The sequence below is a fragment of the Hibiscus syriacus genome, unplaced genomic scaffold (genome assembly GCF_006381635.1).
Source record: "Hibiscus syriacus cultivar Baekdansim isolate YM2019G1 unplaced genomic scaffold, ASM638163v2 tig00110505_pilon, whole genome shotgun sequence".
In the NCBI taxonomy this organism is placed as follows: Eukaryota; Viridiplantae; Streptophyta; class Magnoliopsida; order Malvales; family Malvaceae; genus Hibiscus; species Hibiscus syriacus.
In genome coordinates, this window is record NW_024062765.1 from 2,811,464 (window position 1) to 2,819,746 (window position 8,283).

Consider the following 8,283-nt stretch of genomic DNA (forward strand, 5'->3'; position numbering starts at 1 on the left):
ATCATTTGCATATAATTTATTAGTACTCATAACATGCAACATGAATCATCTTCAAATGATGAATATTTAAAGTCATGCAATCTGATTAAGCTGCCTATCATTCCATTCCCTTTGATCCCATTGAAGAAAAGTACTATTAGTATTACTAATAAAATTCACCACCATCATCATAACAACAATAATAATAGAAGTGGTAATATTACTACCTTACCTTATAATAGTATTGGCATGTAACGGTTCAATTAAGGAAGTATAAACTTTTTCTGTATAATGCATGTCAGTTAAAGAATCAGAAAAGGAAAAAAGAAAAAAATAAGAAAATAAGAATTGATGAACTCATCAGTCGATTGGCAGCTGGGAGAAACAAGTGGTTGGGTGGAATATGAATGATTTGTTGCAGCTGGTTGTTCATTATCAAGGAACTAAGATAGGTTTCAACAGTTGCTTTAAGCAGAGGTACCACAACACTGTGTTTGTGTTGTGATGTCCAAAATCCCTATAAAGTATTGAAATAAAATAATACTTGTTGCATTCAGCAGAAATAATAAAATAAAAGAACAAAATAAAATAAATAAGCTCAACAAAATAAAATAATACTTGCTTCTAAACAAATTCTCCTTCTCAACAAAGTAAACAGAAAATGAGTATAGAAGAGACATAATAACAAGCAGTAGATCGAAAAACAAAAAAACTAAATGTGGTAGAGTGATGCAGATGCAGAGAGCCAGAGACAACATAACCGAAATTTCCATGACTTAAGTAGAAATCAATCTTCAAGTTTAGGATTTCAAAAACTACCTTATTTAATCTCTTAATCTGTCATAAACTTGAAGGTAAGATGAGAATTGGGTCTGTGAACCGGAGAAGGAGGGGGGAAAGGCTTGTTTGGCGGTGGGGATGTCAGAAGAGAGTTGATAAGGGGTTGGAATATTTTAAGGGAAATTTCGAAAACCATTTTACATAAAATCTCTAAAATAATAATTTTTTTCATCCCAACTTGGACCTATGTCTAAATTAATAATTTCGATAAATTAATAACTTAATTTTTTTTTGAAATACTCTTATACAAATTCATAGTCCCTTCAATATTATAGATTAATAATTCTATAAAATTATAAATATAACTAGGACTGCCTAGTAAAATATGATTATATTGTTGTTTGTTTCTTCTTAAAATTTAAATCTAATTATATTTCATCTTTAACTTTCCTTACTGCATCCAAAAGTTTCGGTGTTGTGTTCTCATATTGCAACAAAAAATTATAAAGAGTTGTTACTGGTATGAGTGTTTCCTTACGCATAATTAGTTACAAAAGTATTGTATGATCTTCAATTTTATCCTCAATTGGATCTCCAATAACACTAGCTACAATTTCTTTTAAATTTTGGACCTCTGAACATGTATCATTTTCACCCTTGTAATCCAATAGGTGATTGACATACATTTTGTTGTGGTACCCAAGGTCATAAATCATCTTATCAAGTTCATGAATACCTTCTTTAATAGTTCCTTCATTTAAATTCCTTGAGGTTACTTCATCCTGCGAACTAATTTTACAGTGTAGAAAACAATTTTGCTATTGTCTTTTATTAAACATTTATCATCCAAGCTGAGACTGCAAGATTGATGACATCTAAAACATTAATCTTTTCTGGATAAGATTCTCACAACTCATAGCCCTCTAATAACTTACAGTAAAATCTCCTACGGAAGTGCATCTTGAAAGTTCTTATTACCCCTGCATCACATGGTTGGATTTTTTATGTCAAGTTGGGTGGTAAAAAATACAACTCAACTTTATGTAGCCCTTCAATAATTTTTGGATTGACCGAATAATTATCTACCACCAATTTTTTTTCTACTAACGAACATATTCATCAAAAAGCAAACTAGTGATCCATGCTCTTATGTTGGAACAATATTGACAGTTCAAGCTGTTCATGTTGATATTTTTGAAGTGATACGACTTTGCGTACTTTCCAATAACTCATAAAGAAATTTTTCAGAACCATCCTCATTGCAAAAAAAACAAATGTAAGTTTTTTTTTTTGCTTTATTTTCCTCCTTCAAGTTGTTTCGTTGTAAGAGAATGATCAGGCTTGAACTTTAAAAACCACTTTCATTCATATTAAAAACATACTTCAAAGGATACTGGATTATTTTTTTTCTTATAGTCAATAATTTGTTCTTTATGTCTTTTATGTCAACAGAACCACTTTCTCCAGAGCGACAAAACAACTTGATACCATGTCTTAGCTTGAACTTTTCAAGTCAACCTTAAGAAAATTTATGTGACTCAGGACGTTGTTTCAGGTCGTTGTTGAGGGTATAGAAGTTTCATCGTCTTTCTTACATTCTCTAAATTAACTCTCTGGACATGTTTACACGTTCTTGGTATTGGAGAAACCACTCATAAACAACCTTCTCACTTTTAGATTATTTACAGGTTTGTGTCGCTTGGTATCCCATCCTTTTTTTAAGTTAACCTAAAGGTATTCTGATGATCGCTTGAGTGTGTTCGATATTGTACATTGACTAACTTTCAAATGAAAATTTTCATCAATCCACTGTGGCAAATATTTTTTGACACATACATGAACTTGCATTAAGTTTTAACTATTACTACATATTACAATGAACTTTATTTGATTAGGGGTATGTATTATACTTAATTAGTCAAATTGTATATGAACACCATTCAATTAGTCAATAAAATGTATAGGTTTTTTTATTTCATCAAAAAAATGTATAGGTTTTATTCAAAAAGAATAATGTAGGTTAATTGAATAAAAAAATCTCTTTAAATTAATATTTTATTAATTTATCGATTAATTAATACCTCTTTAAATTAATAAAATTACATAATCTCAATATTATTAATTTATAGATGTTTTATTGTATATATATTATATAGCCACCTACCGTCCGATTGAATTTAATAGAAAATTTCAGTTTAAACTCTTAAATCATTTGATTTTTTTCTTAAAATTGACTCTAGTATAAAATACTTATTTGATTTAAAAAAATTACACAGATTAAATTAAAATTTATTGATAATTTGACTATCAATTTTTTTAAAATGAACATAAGAACCTAAAAACGATTGACTAATATACGGTTAAAAATTGAAAAGTTTTAATACTTTGGAAAAATATTGATATTTATGTTTAAATAATGGGTAAAAAATAGAGATCACGATAAATATCGAAATTTAATAAAAATATCGAGACTTGTCATGTAAAAATTAGATGCGAAAAAATTAGTTTATATTAAATTTCAATACTCATCGCAAGTATAGATGCTTGTCGTAAAATATCGATGTTAATTAAAATAGAAAAATCTTATAATTATGTGAACATTTAAAAAAAAGTACAAATTTCTCTTAAATTTTCAGAATTTGATCAAATTAATCAATAATTTTTATTGTAATTATTGAACGAATTAAAGATAATCAAAATATTTCCCTACTCCATTTACATGCAATATATATATATATATATATATATTTATATATTTCTAACATGAGAAAGAACAATGATAATACAATATGGACAAATATTTTTAATTAATAAAATTAATATGATAAAAGTTAAGTTGTTAAATGATACAAACTTGATGGAGAAGTCATCTTATATAAACATTAACATCCTCATGAGTCATGAGATTATAACATTACTATTTAATTATTTGGATTGATTTGATTGGGCGAACAACGTGTGCTTAAGATATCAAGTACTTATTCTATATATAAAAAAGGCTTATTTACATATTTTGTTTAAGTATATTATTAAATTTTATCACTCCATTTTTTTGTACTTCTATTTTAATTATTAAACTTTAAAAACTCTCAATTTTATCATTTAATTTTAGATATTAATTTTTTTAATCACTCAATTGTTATCTTTTTCTAATTAACTTTTAGATTACATGTATCAACTCAAAATTCAACATTCATTTAACTTGAATCACAATATTATATAAAAATCATCTTCGTCCTCTTTGAGACTCGCATCTTATTTGCTCAAACGTATACCAACCATTCCTTATTTTTCTTTTCTACGCCAAATTTCACATTGTCAAAATCCATTTTTTTTTATCTTTTATCATTCATCTCATCCACCATCTTTTCTACCATCAACCTTGTTTACTATTCTAATTGATTTGATGACCATCTCCTTCAGATTTGACTCAACCTATACAATATCATTATTCATTATTCATTATGCATAAAGAAGAAATTGAAAGAGAAAAAGAAAAATATCACCTTCGACTTTAGTGGATCTTTAATGATCGATGTCTCTATTTGGAGATTCCAACTGTGGAGATGCTCCTCTTAAGGCCAAGAAAAACATATATATGTCCAAGTTCCATCAAATGAAAGATGACAGAAATTAAATAATAAGAAATTGAAGTGTTTAATTTTAGATTCGTGGAGTTTGAGGGTTTTTTTTAGTTAAGCAAACACTTGATTCATGTTTAGGATGACGAATCGAGTTGGTGATAAATTATGTTATTCATCGATATCTTTCAATGATGATCATAAATAACTAACGTGATGGTCGATCTTGACGAACATTAATCAAAAAAGTAATAAAAAAGTGTGAAGAAATTAATTTTATAAGAATCTAAAATGACATTTTTTATATTATTTTTTTGGCTTTGCTGTCGTTTTTTTCGTGTAAAAATGTCGTTAACTAATTATTAATGAAGTGACCAAAATAAAAATAATTTAAAATGTCAGTGATAAATTTAATGACTAAATAGGAATGAAATAAAAGTTGAGTTATGAAATTTGCAGTTTAACCTTATTATCTATACAAACATCTTTACATTTCGCGACAATTCCAAGGAATCTATTTCGTTATCTCTGATTTCAATTTCATACTTCTCGCTCTTTTGCCCTGCTTGATTTGGTAAACGAAACGGAACCCCTTTTTTCCAACTCTACTCTTATAGATTTGTATCAATTGTTAGATTCTCTTTTACCTTTTGCACTCTCACGTTGATTCAGTCAATTTTTTTTCTCTTTCTTTTACTCTTTTAGGTTTCAGGAATCCCAATCATCAACGCAATGGCTTCCTTTGAAATGAACGATCGAAAGAGTGAGCTCCATTTTGTGTATGCTTTCTTTGCTTCTTTTCATTCAGTTAACGCATCTGCGAATCTTTTAGTTTAATGCCTCTTCTCTTGCGGTTCAATGTGCAATTCGTAAAATATTAGTGAAATACAAATCTGTAAACTTGCTTATTCTATTCACGCTATGGATTTTTATCGTTTTTATGGCCGCTTCTAAGCTAGGAATCTTTGAATGCTCGTTTTAATTTGCATCCTGTCAATTTGCCAATGACTTGAAGTTCCAAGTATTTTCGAACTTTTAAATTTGTTTGATGATGTCCAGTGTGAGCTACAGTTTTAGTTTTAAACTACAGATATTTGGTGGTAAAATTATACATTTAATTACATGGATTGTTGAGATTGAAAGAGGCTTGGGTGCAAGTAGGAGGAGTGCCTTGGTACTCTAGCATTTGATTCACAATGACATGGCAATTGGAGACATGTGACCTAGAGTTTGTAATCAGTCTATTGAGGAAAAAGCCTTGGTGGCAACTTTTGTGCTTATTTTCATGCAGTTAACTTTCATACAATATTAATTCTAGAATTATGTAATACAGAAATTGGGCTAGGATTAACTGGATTTGGCATATTTTTTTCATTTCTCGGAATTATCTTCTTTTTCGACAAGGGATTGCTTTCCATGGGAAATGTAAGCTAACTTCTATTATTTTTTGTCCTCTTTGCATAACTATTTTTATATTTCTTCCTGTGAATCATGCTTGACTTACACCGCCTTATGTTTTTTTCTGTTAATCAGATCCTTTTCATATCAGGAGTGACCTTAACTATTGGTCTGAAGTCTACCATGCAGTTTTTCATGAAGCGTCAAAATTTTAAGGTTTGATTTATTCTCTCCCTCTCTCTTTGTTTCACACATATGCACGCACAATTATTCATTCATCTCTTCTTTTCATTATTTTTTTTGATAAGAATTGAAGGCCTCATTAAAAACCTCCTTCTTAATTAATGGAGCTTGAAAGAAAGCTCCTTAATCATTGGAAGGAGGAAAAGAAGGCCTTAAAGTTTCATTCATCAACTTAATTACATAAGATACAACCAGGACTGCACCCCTATCAAAAGCAAAAAAAACCAAACAGAGCCCTTAAACAACGAAAAACAGCAACACAAACTTAGACTTGACCTCCTAAGCTAGATCCCCATCAACTGATGGTGAGTCCTGATTGTCAAACCGGCGAAATTAATACAAAATAAGAGCCTATACTACCCAAAGAACAGACAGAAAACAAACAACAAAAGGCCTTCTACACTCAACCAATTCCCTGCTTAGCTAGCATGTCAGCATCCAAATTACAGCTCCTAGGAATCCATTTAAGTACACAGCCCTTATCATAAATTGCAGACCCAATTTCCTCCACCAGATCACTGAAAAAGACCGGGACAGAATGCAGTTTTAAAATCCATTCCACTGCATTTTTGCAATCACTCTCTATAATTAGCCTTCCCTTATTAGCCCAATCAGACGAATAGAACAAATCAATTCCTTCCTTAATAGCTTTCAATTCTGTCAAAGTAGAAAGACCAGGCCCTACTGCAGTAGAGAAAGAGGCTAAGGGACAGCTGTTAGAATCTCTCAAAATACCCCCAATTCCACCTTGCATACCATCTCCATTGACTGCCCCGTCCACATTAAATTTAAACGCACCCGTTGGTGGAGTCGTCCAGCCAATACTCTTCTTTTCATTATGATTTGTTTCTATTGGATGCAGGGAACAATTTCTTTTGGTGTTGGCTTCTTTTTTCTTGTCATTGGATGGCCTATCATTGGCATGGTATTGGAGGCATATGGATTTATTGTTCTCTTCAGGTCTAAATGAAATTTTCATTACCTTGCTTCAATAAAACTTATTGCTTCAGCTAATTTCGAGCTTCTCATTCAGCATCCCCATTTTCTTTTGCAGTGGTTTTTGGCCGACATTGGCAGTGTTTTTGCAGAGGATACCTTTTCTTGGTTGGTTTTTCAGCAACCATATATTAGATCGGTATGTTTAGTTTCAAAGTCAAGTCAAATTTCTTTTTAACTTGTAAACTTCTGCTGGACATGCATGCTTGTAATCTATTATTTTGTTAGTTCTTGGTTGGTTGTTTACTCTATTAAATCAGTTTGAACGTTCAAAAGCATCCTAGAACGGCCTAAAATTTGAAAGACCAGCAGTGCCCTTTAGTAATCTGAGAGTATGAAAGAAATCCCAGAAATTATCTAAACCTAAGTTCATAGTAATATTTATGACTAGCAGAAGGAAGATAGATATGTAATCATTTTATTTTGCATTCAATATGGGAGCACATGGATCCACAGAACGTGATTATCAGTCTTTTACATTGTATGCAAGAAAGTACATTTATATTCACAACTTGGTCGTTTAAGTGATTGATGGATAATTTGTATCTTTCGTGTACAAATCTTGTTAAAATCATAAAAGTTTATCTTTAATGCGCATCCATTGATTGGCTTGCTAAAGTTTCAGGTCATATACTTGAATGACAGTTTATATGACTAATGTGTTAACTAACACTTATAGGCTGTTATTTGACAAAATTATTGAACTAACTTTTGTCTTATTTCTTCTTAGTGCAGTTGTTCGACCGATACCGGGGCAAGCGGGTGCCGGTATAACCTTGTATATATCAGAATTTAGCTCACGCATGGTTTAAGTTAAGAAAAGGTAAAAGATGGTTGTTAAATCTTGCTAATTGGGATTCTAAATAAGACCCAAACTTGTACAAGTCAAAAGATTATCTGAAGATTTTTTTTAAACTAAAGCTCCATTTCTTTACCTATCTTTCCTCTGTTGTGTACGGTTCTTTCATTCATTTTGGGAATTTTCCATAGTTTCTTTGAGTTGCTGAAACGTGCATGTTCATCATTCAACATTTAGAGTAAGAAAATAAAACAGAAGTATGAAAATATGAGCTCTTCGTCTGGAAATGGTACATGACAAATTCATGTTGTTGAATAATGTTGGGTATTTTGAGAAGAAAAAAAATTATATCAGAGTATCACCATTTATATTGTCTCATTGACTGAGCTCTTATTATTTTTTGTAATAAATATGCAATATTAACTCTTGAATCAGGAGGGCTTTATCTGATAATATTGTTTTGCTTCAGCAGGGTTGTTTTTCTATTATTTTTTCCCTTTAGGTGGT

The 8,283-nt window shown here is 30.5% G+C and overlaps 1 pseudogene; it reads left to right on the forward strand.

Moving 5' to 3' along the window:
• Nucleotides 1-4,878: 4,878 nt before the first annotated feature.
• LOC120129877 lies at nt 4,879-7,885 on the forward strand (annotated as a pseudogene).
• Nucleotides 7,886-8,283: the final 398 nt, after the last annotated feature.